The 14,186-nt window shown below is 63.8% G+C and overlaps 4 non-coding genes across 4 annotated transcripts; all 4 read left to right on the top strand.

Moving 5' to 3' along the window:
- The first annotated feature begins 453 nt into the window (after nt 1-453).
- LOC142863820 (5S ribosomal RNA) lies at nt 454-572 on the top strand. Its single transcript, XR_012914453.1, has one exon. It is a non-coding gene; the product is annotated as a 5S ribosomal RNA (ribosomal RNA).
- A 3,611-nt stretch (nt 573-4,183) lies between these two features.
- On the top strand, nt 4,184-4,302 carry LOC142863819 (5S ribosomal RNA). The gene has a single exon (XR_012914452.1). It is a non-coding gene; the product is annotated as a 5S ribosomal RNA (ribosomal RNA).
- A 3,610-nt stretch (nt 4,303-7,912) lies between these two features.
- On the top strand, nt 7,913-8,031 carry LOC142863818 (5S ribosomal RNA). Its single transcript, XR_012914451.1, has one exon. It is a non-coding gene; the product is annotated as a 5S ribosomal RNA (ribosomal RNA).
- A 3,610-nt stretch (nt 8,032-11,641) lies between these two features.
- On the top strand, nt 11,642-11,760 carry LOC142863815 (5S ribosomal RNA). The gene has a single exon (XR_012914450.1). It is a non-coding gene; the product is annotated as a 5S ribosomal RNA (ribosomal RNA).
- The last annotated feature ends 2,426 nt before the right edge of the window (nt 11,761-14,186 follow it).

Raw genomic sequence — 14,186 nt, 5'->3', positions numbered from 1 at the left:
GGGGCGCAGCTGAAAGGGGTTGTGGGGGAGGGCGGCCCCTGGCTGGGGTCAAAGGGCAAGCGCCCCGCGCGTGCGCAGTCAGTGGCCGCCTCGGAGGCGGTGGCGGCTGCGGCGGCGACGGGCTGGGGGTGGGCAGCGGGTAGGTGAAGGAGGCCAGGCCAGGAGAGGATGGGGGCTGGAAGGTCTCCACCTTGGCGAGTACAGCCGTGGAGGAGCATCTTGTGTGAGTGTGAGTGAGTGTGAGTGTGTGTGTGTGTATAGAGAGACAGCCCCCCACCCTGGCCCGCCCCGCCCGTCACCCCCGTCCCTGGGAGCCCGCCGGACCCGGCTGGCTGGCGAACTCAACAGGCCCGACCCGACCCGACCCGGCGGCGCGGGGCCTGGGGCGGGAGGAGGCGGCGGGGAAGCGCAGAGAGGCTCGGCTTCTTGAGCGGGGCAGGGGCGCCCTCCGCCGTCTAGGGCCACACCACCCTGAACGCCCCCGATCTCCTCTGGTCTCGGAAGCTAAGCAGGGTCGGGCCTGGTTGGTACTTGGATGGGAGACCGCCTGGGAATACCGGGTGCCGTAGGCTTTTTTTTTTTTTTTTTGCCTCTTGTTCTGTCCCCTTTCTGGGAGCGCGGAGGCGGTCCGGGGGATCACCCCCACCCTCAGCGCCCGTCGCGGTGCCTGGCGCCCCAGCCCGCACCGTGGGGCCTCCTCTTGTCCCGAGCCGTGACACCGCCGCCACGCGGCAGCATGCGTGGCATCTGGACTGTCAGGTGTCAGACCAAAGGTCTGGTCTGTGGGAACCGACACGCTGGAGGAAACCTTGAGAGGCCGAGAGGGGAGGGAGTTCCAGGAGAATTCCAGGACGTCATTTTGAGCGAGTATGTGACCAGAACTCTCGTCCCGTTGCTTTTGGGGTTCTACACGTAGGAATCTTCGGTGGTGGCACTGGATGTTGGGGGATCCGGAGTCACACGCAGACCTGCTCCACAGGCCTCATTTTACTTTTCTTTTCGGATTCATTTTCTGAAAAGGTGTCTCTTATCTCTATGATTACATTTTCTTTTCTCTCTCTTTCCGAGCAGATCATGGGAGTCCACGTATTGAGGTGACATGTATTGCCCGTGCCCCCCTCCTCCCTGTTTTCTGATTTCATTTATTTCTCATTTTCTCCCAGCGTATGGTGGGGGTACCAATGTTAAGGTCAGCTGCATCGCCCTGTCCCAGCCTCCCCCCTCGGGTCAGAGCTTCAAGTGCGCCCATGCCCCGGTTGGTGCGCACCCACCCCATTCCTAATGGATGTGCACGCCCATCCCCTCCCCCCGCCCGCCCGACACCCACCCGATGAAGGCGATTCCTCTGTGTCCACTTAGGTGTCCATCGGTCCCTACCAATCTGCTGGCGAGCGCGCGCACGTGGCGCTCTTGTGTCCGTTCTTGGGACACTTGGCTTACTGGAACGGGTTCCAGCTCTGGCCGGGAGAACACGAGAGGTGCCCTCTCACCACTGCTCCTCATAGCCAAATAGCACTCCGTGGTGTCCACGCGCCACATTTTATTAGTGCACTCCTGGATGGATGGGCACTCGGGTCGCTTCCACATCTTTGCGATTGTGAATTGTGCCCTAACTGTAACCCTAACCCTTACCCAGCCCGTCTCCTGTGCCCCTGCCTGACGCACTCCCCCCCCCCCCCCCGGCCAGGCCCGTCACTGTCCTGGGCCCCTGCCTGACCGGCTCCTTCCCGTCCGGCCTGTCACCATCCTCTGCCCCTGCCTGACACCCTCCTCCCCGCCCGGGCCATCACTTCAACCCCTGCCTGACTCGCTCCTCCCCATCTGGCCCGTCACCGTCCTCAGCCCCTGCCTGAACGGCTCCTTCCTACCCGGCCCGGCCCGTCCTCGGCCCCTGCCTGACATGCTCCTCCTTGCCCGTCACCGTCCTCGGCCCCTGCATGACCGGCTCCCCCGTCCCCTGGGCCTTCCAAGGGCTTGGTGTGGACGCTGCTTCCAGGAAGCCCTCCAGGAACCCGGCAGCAGGGTGGCCGCAGCAGTCTCGAGCAGCCGTCACTAAGTTGCGTGCGGGGGACGTGCCCCCGCTGTGCTGTGGGGGCCCAGCCTGGTGTCTTCCCTGAGGCCCTGCGGCTGCCGCTCCCCGCAAGGGGAGAGCCGCGGAGGTGGGGACCGCCTCCTCATGGGGACGTACACCCAGCTCTCCACGTCGGATTCCGCGGGCTCTCTGTCCTGCCCGAAGGCCCAGCTGGCCTGCGGGTCCTTAGAGTGGCAAAAACATCCGAAAACTGAGATTGAGGGTCCGGTGGGTGTCTGCCCTTTTGTGCTGGGTACCCCAGGGAGGCCCGGGGGCTGGCTGGACAACGTGGTCTGCTGGGCGGGGGGTTTGGATGAGCAACTGATGCCCTTTGCACTTTGGGTAGCAAGAGTCTGAGGTGTCTCTGAGCCCTGAGCCATGTCGGGCGGGGGTGGGGGGTGGGGGGGGAGGAGGAGGAGGAGGAGGAGGTGGGAAGGGCCGGGGCCTGCAGTCCTGTTCCCGGGGTGGCACGGCAAGTGGCTTCTTCCACAGGCTGCTTGGCCTGGGCTCCCTGCACCTGGGCCTTTGGAGGACTGGCCCTGTGCTTGCCAACACTTGCTGCAGGGACCCAGAGCTGGGAGGTTGCATCTCTCAGCCCTGGGTCGGGCAGAGCCCCAGCGGGCCATGCCCACAACCTCTCTCAGCACGGGTCCCCCAGAAGGCTCCTTTGGGACCAGGATTCTCTTGCGGTGACTCTTTAAGGTCTGGCCCCTGGATGGAGGGGCACCAGGAGTAGAGGAGCAGGAAGGGGAAGGGGGTGGCCATGCGAGGGGACACTTTGAGGCCAAGTCCCAGCTTCAGCCTGATCCTCCTGGGAACCCCGGGGTGTACATCACACCTCCTGGTTGTCCCGCTCTGAGACAAGGAGCCGGGCTTCGCATTCCCACAGCAGCCGGTCGTGGGCTGAGGACACCTGGGGCGTTGGGAACTCCCTGGCTTCTCCTTGGTTTAACATCTGGAGCTGCTTGTGAATTGTGCCGCCACACACACCCGAGTGCAGGTGTCTTCCGCACAGACTGCGGGCCTCGCTCTTCTGAATGCCGCTAGCTCGCCACCCACCCACGGGTGAACCTGGTCAGGGTACTTTCTCTCAGGGGCAGACTCTGATCCGGGCGGGCTACCGGTGTCTCTGTTTGCTCGTTTCTTTCTTCCATTTCGGGAAAGTCTTCCTTGCTGGGTGTGGAAATCTCCTATGCCTTCCCTCGCCTATTCTGTCAGCTTTAAAATTCTCTTTCAGTTGCCACCCTCACAGATGGTTTAGGAAACTCTTTCCGGTGCACTCATTAGTGAAATGACCTCAATGAAGCTGGAATCCAATATCTAATCGCCGATTTTTAGGGAGTCCACACGCCAGGGTGGTCGGGGTCCAATGCAGCCCCGGCCAGGCCCAGGCCCCTTGGACTGGGCCACAGGAGGACACAGAGGAGGGTCCCGGCCCCCACGGTAGCGGTGCCCGCAGGTCTCCAAGGGCTTGGGCGTTTTCCAGAGGGAGGAGATGGAGGGGATTGATTTCTTCAGAGCCCCCCAAAGCACCCCACCCCACCCCACCACACCCATGGGACACATCCCGAGAGACGCCCCTACACTCGCTCCCCTCCCCCATGCGCTGTGCCCCAGCCCTGACCCGGGGGAATAGGCGGCAGCCCACGCACAGGGCGGGGGGCGCAGCTGAAAGGGGTTGTGGGGGAGGGCGGCCCCTGGCTGGGGTCAAAGGGCAAGCGCCCCGCGCGTGCGCAGTCAGTGGCCGCCTCGGAGGCGGTGGCGGCTGCGGCGGCGACGGGCTGGGGGTGGGCAGCGGGTAGGTGAAGGAGGCCAGGCCAGGAGAGGATGGGGGCTGGAAGGTCTCCACCTTGGCGAGTACAGCCGTGGAGGAGCATCTTGTGTGAGTGTGAGTGAGTGTGAGTGTGTGTGTGTGTATAGAGAGACAGCCCCCCACCCTGGCCCGCCCCGCCCGTCACCCCCGTCCCTGGGAGCCCGCCGGACCCGGCTGGCTGGCGAACTCAACAGGCCCGACCCGACCCGACCCGGCGGCGCGGGGCCTGGGGCGGGAGGAGGCGGCGGGGAAGCGCAGAGAGGCTCGGCTTCTTGAGCGGGGCAGGGGCGCCCTCCGCCGTCTAGGGCCACACCACCCTGAACGCCCCCGATCTCCTCTGGTCTCGGAAGCTAAGCAGGGTCGGGCCTGGTTGGTACTTGGATGGGAGACCGCCTGGGAATACCGGGTGCCGTAGGCTTTTTTTTTTTTTTTTTGCCTCTTGTTCTGTCCCCTTTCTGGGAGCGCGGAGGCGGTCCGGGGGATCACCCCCACCCTCAGCGCCCGTCGCGGTGCCTGGCGCCCCAGCCCGCACCGTGGGGCCTCCTCTTGTCCCGAGCCGTGACACCGCCGCCACGCGGCAGCATGCGTGGCATCTGGACTGTCAGGTGTCAGACCAAAGGTCTGGTCTGTGGGAACCGACACGCTGGAGGAAACCTTGAGAGGCCGAGAGGGGAGGGAGTTCCAGGAGAATTCCAGGACGTCATTTTGAGCGAGTATGTGACCAGAACTCTCGTCCCGTTGCTTTTGGGGTTCTACACGTAGGAATCTTCGGTGGTGGCACTGGATGTTGGGGGATCCGGAGTCACACGCAGACCTGCTCCACAGGCCTCATTTTACTTTTCTTTTCGGATTCATTTTCTGAAAAGGTGTCTCTTATCTCTATGATTACATTTTCTTTTCTCTCTCTTTCCGAGCAGATCATGGGAGTCCACGTATTGAGGTGACATGTATTGCCCGTGCCCCCCTCCTCCCCGTTTTCTGATTTCATTTATTTCTCATTTTCTCCCAGCGTATGGTGGGGGTACCAATGTTAAGGTCAGCTGCATCGCCCTGTCCCAGCCTCCCCCCTCGGGTCAGAGCTTCAAGTGCGCCCATGCCCCGGTTGGTGCGCACCCACCCCATTCCTAATGGATGTGCACGCCCATCCCCTCCCCCCGCCCGCCCGACACCCACCCGATGAAGGCGATTCCTCTGTGTCCACTTAGGTGTCCATCGGTCCCTACCAATCTGCTGGCGAGCGCGCGCACGTGGCGCTCTTGTGTCCGTTCTTGGGACACTTGGCTTACTGGAACGGGTTCCAGCTCTGGCCGGGAGAACACGAGAGGTGCCCTCTCACCACTGCTCCTCATAGCCAAATAGCACTCCGTGGTGTCCACGCGCCACATTTTATTAGTGCACTCCTGGATGGATGGGCACTCGGGTCGCTTCCACATCTTTGCGATTGTGAATTGTGCCCTAACTGTAACCCTAACCCTTACCCAGCCCGTCTCCTGTGCCCCTGCCTGACGCACTCCCCCCCCCCCCCCGGCCAGGCCCGTCACTGTCCTGGGCCCCTGCCTGACCGGCTCCTTCCCGTCCGGCCTGTCACCATCCTCTGCCCCTGCCTGACACCCTCCTCCCCGCCCGGGCCATCACTTCAACCCCTGCCTGACTCGCTCCTCCCCATCTGGCCCGTCACCGTCCTCAGCCCCTGCCTGAACGGCTCCTTCCTACCCGGCCCGGCCCGTCCTCGGCCCCTGCCTGACATGCTCCTCCTTGCCCGTCACCGTCCTCGGCCCCTGCATGACCGGCTCCCCCGTCCCCTGGGCCTTCCAAGGGCTTGGTGTGGACGCTGCTTCCAGGAAGCCCTCCAGGAACCCGGCAGCAGGGTGGCCGCAGCAGTCTCGAGCAGCCGTCACTAAGTTGCGTGCGGGGGACGTGCCCCCGCTGTGCTGTGGGGGCCCAGCCTGGTGTCTTCCCTGAGGCCCTGCGGCTGCCGCTCCCCGCAAGGGGAGAGCCGCGGAGGTGGGGACCGCCTCCTCATGGGGACGTACACCCAGCTCTCCACGTCGGATTCCGCGGGCTCTCTGTCCTGCCCGAAGGCCCAGCTGGCCTGCGGGTCCTTAGAGTGGCAAAAACATCCGAAAACTGAGATTGAGGGTCCGGTGGGTGTCTGCCCTTTTGTGCTGGGTACCCCAGGGAGGCCCGGGGGCTGGCTGGACAACGTGGTCTGCTGGGCGGGGGGTTTGGATGAGCAACTGATGCCCTTTGCACTTTGGGTAGCAAGAGTCTGAGGTGTCTCTGAGCCCTGAGCCATGTCGGGCGGGGGTGGGGGGTGGGGGGGGAGGAGGAGGAGGAGGAGGAGGTGGGAAGGGCCGGGGCCTGCAGTCCTGTTCCCGGGGTGGCACGGCAAGTGGCTTCTTCCACAGGCTGCTTGGCCTGGGCTCCCTGCACCTGGGCCTTTGGAGGACTGGCCCTGTGCTTGCCAACACTTGCTGCAGGGACCCAGAGCTGGGAGGTTGCATCTCTCAGCCCTGGGTCGGGCAGAGCCCCAGCGGGCCATGCCCACAACCTCTCTCAGCACGGGTCCCCCAGAAGGCTCCTTTGGGACCAGGATTCTCTTGCGGTGACTCTTTAAGGTCTGGCCCCTGGATGGAGGGGCACCAGGAGTAGAGGAGCAGGAAGGGGAAGGGGGTGGCCATGCGAGGGGACACTTTGAGGCCAAGTCCCAGCTTCAGCCTGATCCTCCTGGGAACCCCGGGGTGTACATCACACCTCCTGGTTGTCCCGCTCTGAGACAAGGAGCCGGGCTTCGCATTCCCACAGCAGCCGGTCGTGGGCTGAGGACACCTGGGGCGTTGGGAACTCCCTGGCTTCTCCTTGGTTTAACATCTGGAGCTGCTTGTGAATTGTGCCGCCACACACACCCGAGTGCAGGTGTCTTCCGCACAGACTGCGGGCCTCGCTCTTCTGAATGCCGCTAGCTCGCCACCCACCCACGGGTGAACCTGGTCAGGGTACTTTCTCTCAGGGGCAGACTCTGATCCGGGCGGGCTACCGGTGTCTCTGTTTGCTCGTTTCTTTCTTCCATTTCGGGAAAGTCTTCCTTGCTGGGTGTGGAAATCTCCTATGCCTTCCCTCGCCTATTCTGTCAGCTTTAAAATTCTCTTTCAGTTGCCACCCTCACAGATGGTTTAGGAAACTCTTTCCGGTGCACTCATTAGTGAAATGACCTCAATGAAGCTGGAATCCAATATCTAATCGCCGATTTTTAGGGAGTCCACACGCCAGGGTGGTCGGGGTCCAATGCAGCCCCGGCCAGGCCCAGGCCCCTTGGACTGGGCCACAGGAGGACACAGAGGAGGGTCCCGGCCCCCACGGTAGCGGTGCCCGCAGGTCTCCAAGGGCTTGGGCGTTTTCCAGAGGGAGGAGATGGAGGGGATTGATTTCTTCAGAGCCCCCCAAAGCACCCCACCCCACCCCACCACACCCATGGGACACATCCCGAGAGACGCCCCTACACTCGCTCCCCTCCCCCATGCGCTGTGCCCCAGCCCTGACCCGGGGGAATAGGCGGCAGCCCACGCACAGGGCGGGGGGCGCAGCTGAAAGGGGTTGTGGGGGAGGGCGGCCCCTGGCTGGGGTCAAAGGGCAAGCGCCCCGCGCGTGCGCAGTCAGTGGCCGCCTCGGAGGCGGTGGCGGCTGCGGCGGCGACGGGCTGGGGGTGGGCAGCGGGTAGGTGAAGGAGGCCAGGCCAGGAGAGGATGGGGGCTGGAAGGTCTCCACCTTGGCGAGTACAGCCGTGGAGGAGCATCTTGTGTGAGTGTGAGTGAGTGTGAGTGTGTGTGTGTGTATAGAGAGACAGCCCCCCACCCTGGCCCGCCCCGCCCGTCACCCCCGTCCCTGGGAGCCCGCCGGACCCGGCTGGCTGGCGAACTCAACAGGCCCGACCCGACCCGACCCGGCGGCGCGGGGCCTGGGGCGGGAGGAGGCGGCGGGGAAGCGCAGAGAGGCTCGGCTTCTTGAGCGGGGCAGGGGCGCCCTCCGCCGTCTAGGGCCACACCACCCTGAACGCCCCCGATCTCCTCTGGTCTCGGAAGCTAAGCAGGGTCGGGCCTGGTTGGTACTTGGATGGGAGACCGCCTGGGAATACCGGGTGCCGTAGGCTTTTTTTTTTTTTTTTTGCCTCTTGTTCTGTCCCCTTTCTGGGAGCGCGGAGGCGGTCCGGGGGATCACCCCCACCCTCAGCGCCCGTCGCGGTGCCTGGCGCCCCAGCCCGCACCGTGGGGCCTCCTCTTGTCCCGAGCCGTGACACCGCCGCCACGCGGCAGCATGCGTGGCATCTGGACTGTCAGGTGTCAGACCAAAGGTCTGGTCTGTGGGAACCGACACGCTGGAGGAAACCTTGAGAGGCCGAGAGGGGAGGGAGTTCCAGGAGAATTCCAGGACGTCATTTTGAGCGAGTATGTGACCAGAACTCTCGTCCCGTTGCTTTTGGGGTTCTACACGTAGGAATCTTCGGTGGTGGCACTGGATGTTGGGGGATCCGGAGTCACACGCAGACCTGCTCCACAGGCCTCATTTTACTTTTCTTTTCGGATTCATTTTCTGAAAAGGTGTCTCTTATCTCTATGATTACATTTTCTTTTCTCTCTCTTTCCGAGCAGATCATGGGAGTCCACGTATTGAGGTGACATGTATTGCCCGTGCCCCCCTCCTCCCTGTTTTCTGATTTCATTTATTTCTCATTTTCTCCCAGCGTATGGTGGGGGTACCAATGTTAAGGTCAGCTGCATCGCCCTGTCCCAGCCTCCCCCCTCGGGTCAGAGCTTCAAGTGCGCCCATGCCCCGGTTGGTGCGCACCCACCCCATTCCTAATGGATGTGCACGCCCATCCCCTCCCCCCGCCCGCCCGACACCCACCCGATGAAGGCGATTCCTCTGTGTCCACTTAGGTGTCCATCGGTCCCTACCAATCTGCTGGCGAGCGCGCGCACGTGGCGCTCTTGTGTCCGTTCTTGGGACACTTGGCTTACTGGAACGGGTTCCAGCTCTGGCCGGGAGAACACGAGAGGTGCCCTCTCACCACTGCTCCTCATAGCCAAATAGCACTCCGTGGTGTCCACGCGCCACATTTTATTAGTGCACTCCTGGATGGATGGGCACTCGGGTCGCTTCCACATCTTTGCGATTGTGAATTGTGCCCTAACTGTAACCCTAACCCTTACCCAGCCCGTCTCCTGTGCCCCTGCCTGACGCACTCCCCCCCCCCCCCGGCCAGGCCCGTCACTGTCCTGGGCCCCTGCCTGACCGGCTCCTTCCCGTCCGGCCTGTCACCATCCTCTGCCCCTGCCTGACACCCTCCTCCCCGCCCGGGCCATCACTTCAACCCCTGCCTGACTCGCTCCTCCCCATCTGGCCCGTCACCGTCCTCAGCCCCTGCCTGAACGGCTCCTTCCTACCCGGCCCGGCCCGTCCTCGGCCCCTGCCTGACATGCTCCTCCTTGCCCGTCACCGTCCTCGGCCCCTGCATGACCGGCTCCCCCGTCCCCTGGGCCTTCCAAGGGCTTGGTGTGGACGCTGCTTCCAGGAAGCCCTCCAGGAACCCGGCAGCAGGGTGGCCGCAGCAGTCTCGAGCAGCCGTCACTAAGTTGCGTGCGGGGGACGTGCCCCCGCTGTGCTGTGGGGGCCCAGCCTGGTGTCTTCCCTGAGGCCCTGCGGCTGCCGCTCCCCGCAAGGGGAGAGCCGCGGAGGTGGGGACCGCCTCCTCATGGGGACGTACACCCAGCTCTCCACGTCGGATTCCGCGGGCTCTCTGTCCTGCCCGAAGGCCCAGCTGGCCTGCGGGTCCTTAGAGTGGCAAAAACATCCGAAAACTGAGATTGAGGGTCCGGTGGGTGTCTGCCCTTTTGTGCTGGGTACCCCAGGGAGGCCCGGGGGCTGGCTGGACAACGTGGTCTGCTGGGCGGGGGGTTTGGATGAGCAACTGATGCCCTTTGCACTTTGGGTAGCAAGAGTCTGAGGTGTCTCTGAGCCCTGAGCCATGTCGGGCGGGGGTGGGGGGTGGGGGGGGAGGAGGAGGAGGAGGAGGAGGTGGGAAGGGCCGGGGCCTGCAGTCCTGTTCCCGGGGTGGCACGGCAAGTGGCTTCTTCCACAGGCTGCTTGGCCTGGGCTCCCTGCACCTGGGCCTTTGGAGGACTGGCCCTGTGCTTGCCAACACTTGCTGCAGGGACCCAGAGCTGGGAGGTTGCATCTCTCAGCCCTGGGTCGGGCAGAGCCCCAGCGGGCCATGCCCACAACCTCTCTCAGCACGGGTCCCCCAGAAGGCTCCTTTGGGACCAGGATTCTCTTGCGGTGACTCTTTAAGGTCTGGCCCCTGGATGGAGGGGCACCAGGAGTAGAGGAGCAGGAAGGGGAAGGGGGTGGCCATGCGAGGGGACACTTTGAGGCCAAGTCCCAGCTTCAGCCTGATCCTCCTGGGAACCCCGGGGTGTACATCACACCTCCTGGTTGTCCCGCTCTGAGACAAGGAGCCGGGCTTCGCATTCCCACAGCAGCCGGTCGTGGGCTGAGGACACCTGGGGCGTTGGGAACTCCCTGGCTTCTCCTTGGTTTAACATCTGGAGCTGCTTGTGAATTGTGCCGCCACACACACCCGAGTGCAGGTGTCTTCCGCACAGACTGCGGGCCTCGCTCTTCTGAATGCCGCTAGCTCGCCACCCACCCACGGGTGAACCTGGTCAGGGTACTTTCTCTCAGGGGCAGACTCTGATCCGGGCGGGCTACCGGTGTCTCTGTTTGCTCGTTTCTTTCTTCCATTTCGGGAAAGTCTTCCTTGCTGGGTGTGGAAATCTCCTATGCCTTCCCTCGCCTATTCTGTCAGCTTTAAAATTCTCTTTCAGTTGCCACCCTCACAGATGGTTTAGGAAACTCTTTCCGGTGCACTCATTAGTGAAATGACCTCAATGAAGCTGGAATCCAATATCTAATCGCCGATTTTTAGGGAGTCCACACGCCAGGGTGGTCGGGGTCCAATGCAGCCCCGGCCAGGCCCAGGCCCCTTGGACTGGGCCACAGGAGGACACAGAGGAGGGTCCCGGCCCCCACGGTAGCGGTGCCCGCAGGTCTCCAAGGGCTTGGGCGTTTTCCAGAGGGAGGAGATGGAGGGGATTGATTTCTTCAGAGCCCCCCAAAGCACCCCACCCCACCCCACCACACCCATGGGACACATCCCGAGAGACGCCCCTACACTCGCTCCCCTCCCCCATGCGCTGTGCCCCAGCCCTGACCCGGGGGAATAGGCGGCAGCCCACGCACAGGGCGGGGGGGCGCAGCTGAAAGGGGTTGTGGGGGAGGGCGGCCCCTGGCTGGGGTCAAAGGGCAAGCGCCCCGCGCGTGCGCAGTCAGTGGCCGCCTCGGAGGCGGCGGCGGCTGCGGCGGCGACGGGCTGGGGGTGGGCAGCGGGTAGGTGAAGGAGGCCAGGCCAGGAGAGGATGGGGGCTGGAAGGTCTCCACCTTGGCGAGTACAGCCGTGGAGGAGCATCTTGTGTGAGTGTGAGTGAGTGTGAGTGTGTGTGTGTGTATAGAGAGACAGCCCCCCACCCCGCCCCGCCCCGCCCGTCACCCCCGTCCCTGGGAGCCCGCCGGACCCGGCTGGCTGGCGAACTCAACAGGCCCGACCCGACCCGACCCGGCGGCGCGGGGCCTGGGGCGGGAGGAGGCGGCGGGGAAGCGCAGAGAGGCTCGGCTTCTTGAGCGGGGCAGGGGCGCCCTCCGCCGTCTAGGGCCACACCACCCTGAACGCCCCCGATCTCCTCTGGTCTCGGAAGCTAAGCAGGGTCGGGCCTGGTTGGTACTTGGATGGGAGACCGCCTGGGAATACCGGGTGCCGTAGGCTTTTTTTTTTTTTTTTTTTGCCTCTTGTTCTGTCCCCTTTCTGGGAGCGCGGCGGCGGTCCGGGGGATCACCCCCACCCTCAGCGCCCGTCGCGGTGCCTGGCGCCCCAGCCCGCACCGTGGGGCCTCCTCTTGTCCCGAGCCGTGACACCGCCGCCACGCGGCAGCATGCGTGGCATCTGGACTGTCAGGTGTCAGACCAAAGGTCTGGTCTGTGGGAACCGACACGCTGGAGGAAACCTTGAGAGGCCGAGAGGGGAGGGAGTTCCAGGAGAATTCCAGGACGTCATTTTGAGCGAGTATGTGACCAGAACTCTCGTCCCGTTGCTTTTGGGGTTCTACACGTAGGAATCTTCGGTGGTGGCACTGGATGTTGGGGGATCCGGAGTCACACGCAGACCTGCTCCACAGGCCTCATTTTACTTTTCTTTTCGGATTCATTTTCTGAAAAGGTGTCTCTTATCTCTATGATTACATTTTCTTTTCTCTCTCTTTCCGAGCAGATCATGGGAGTCCACGTATTGAGGTGACATGTATTGCCCGTGCCCCCCTCCTCCCCGTTTTCTGATTTCATTTATTTCTCATTTTCTCCCAGCGTATGGTGGGGGTACCAATGTTAAGGTCAGCTGCATCGCCCTGTCCCAGCCTCCCCCCTCGGGTCAGAGCTTCAAGTGCGCCCATGCCCCGGTTGGTGCGCACCCACCCCATTCCTAATGGATGTGCACGCCCATCCCCTCCCCCCGCCCGCCCGACACCCACCCGATGAAGGCGATTCCTCTGTGTCCACTTAGGTGTCCATCGGTCCCTACCAATCTGCTGGCGAGCGCGCGCACGTGGCGCTCTTGTGTCCGTTCTTGGGACACTTGGCTTACTGGAACGGGTTCCAGCTCTGGCCGGGAGAACACGAGAGGTGCCCTCTCACCACTGCTCCTCATAGCCAAATAGCACTCCGTGGTGTCCACGCGCCACATTTTATTAGTGCACTCCTGGATGGATGGGCACTCGGGTCGCTTCCACATCTTTGCGATTGTGAATTGTGCCCTAACTGTAACCCTAACCCTTACCCAGCCCGTCTCCTGTGCCCCTGCCTGACGCACTCCCCCCCCCCCCCAGCCAGGCCCGTCACTGTCCTGGGCCCCTGCCTGACCGGCTCCTTCCCGTCCGGCCTGTCACCATCCTCTGCCCCTGCCTGACACCCTCCTCCCCGCCCGGGCCATCACTTCAACCCCTGCCTGACTCGCTCCTCCCCATCTGGCCCGTCACCGTCCTCAGCCCCTGCCTGAACGGCTCCTTCCTACCCGGCCCGGCCCGTCCTCGGCCCCTGCCTGACATGCTCCTCCTTGCCCGTCACCGTCCTCGGCCCCTGCATGACCGGCTCCCCCGTCCCCTGGGCCTTCCAAGGGCTTGGTGTGGACGCTGCTTCCAGGAAGCCCTCCAGGAACCCGGCAGCAGGGTGGCCGCAGCAGTCTCGAGCAGCCGTCACTAAGTTGCGTGCGGGGGACGTGCCCCCGCTGTGCTGTGGGGGCCCAGCCTGGTGTCTTCCCTGAGGCCCTGCGGCTGCCGCTCCCCGCAAGGGGAGAGCCGCGGAGGTGGGGACCGCCTCCTCATGGGGACGTACACCCAGCTCTCCACGTCGGATTCCGCGGGCTCTCTGTCCTGCCCGAAGGCCCAGCTGGCCTGCGGGTCCTTAGAGTGGCAAAAACATCCGAAAACTGAGATTGAGGGTCCGGTGGGTGTCTGCCCTTTTGTGCTGGGTACCCCAGGGAGGCCCGGGGGCTGGCTGGACAACGTGGTCTGCTGGGCGGGGGGTTTGGATGAGCAACTGATGCCCTTTGCACTTTGGGTAGCAAGAGTCTGAGGTGTCTCTGAGCCCTGAGCCATGTCGGGCGGGGGTGGGGGGTGGGGGGGGAGGAGGAGGAGGAGGAGGAGGTGGGAAGGGCCGGGGCCTGCAGTCCTGTTCCCGGGGTGGCACGGCAAGTGGCTTCTTCCACAGGCTGCTTGGCCTGGGCTCCCTGCACCTGGGCCTTTGGAGGACTGGCCCTGTGCTTGCCAACACTTGCTGCAGGGACCCAGAGCTGGGAGGTTGCATCTCTCAGCCCTGGGTCGGGCAGAGCCCCAGCGGGCCATGCCCACAACCTCTCTCAGCACGGGTCCCCCAGAAGGCTCCTTTGGGACCAGGATTCTCTTGCGGTGACTCTTTAAGGTCTGGCCCCTGGATGGAGGGGCACCAGGAGTAGAGGAGCAGGAAGGGGAAGGGGGTGGCCATGCGAGGGGACACTTTGAGGCCAAGTCCCAGCTTCAGCCTGATCCTCCTGGGAACCCCGGGGTGTACATCACACCTCCTGGTTGTCCCGCTCTGAGACAAGGAGCCGGGCTTCGCATTCCCACAGCAGCCGGTCGTGGGCTGAGGACACCTGGGGCGTTGGGA

Source organism: Microcebus murinus, chromosome 22, assembly GCF_040939455.1.
Source record: "Microcebus murinus isolate Inina chromosome 22, M.murinus_Inina_mat1.0, whole genome shotgun sequence".
Classification (NCBI taxonomy): Eukaryota; Metazoa; Chordata; class Mammalia; order Primates; family Cheirogaleidae; genus Microcebus; species Microcebus murinus.
The sequence above is the reverse complement of the archived record's forward strand: the minus strand, read 5'-3'. Positions and strand labels throughout refer to the sequence as shown.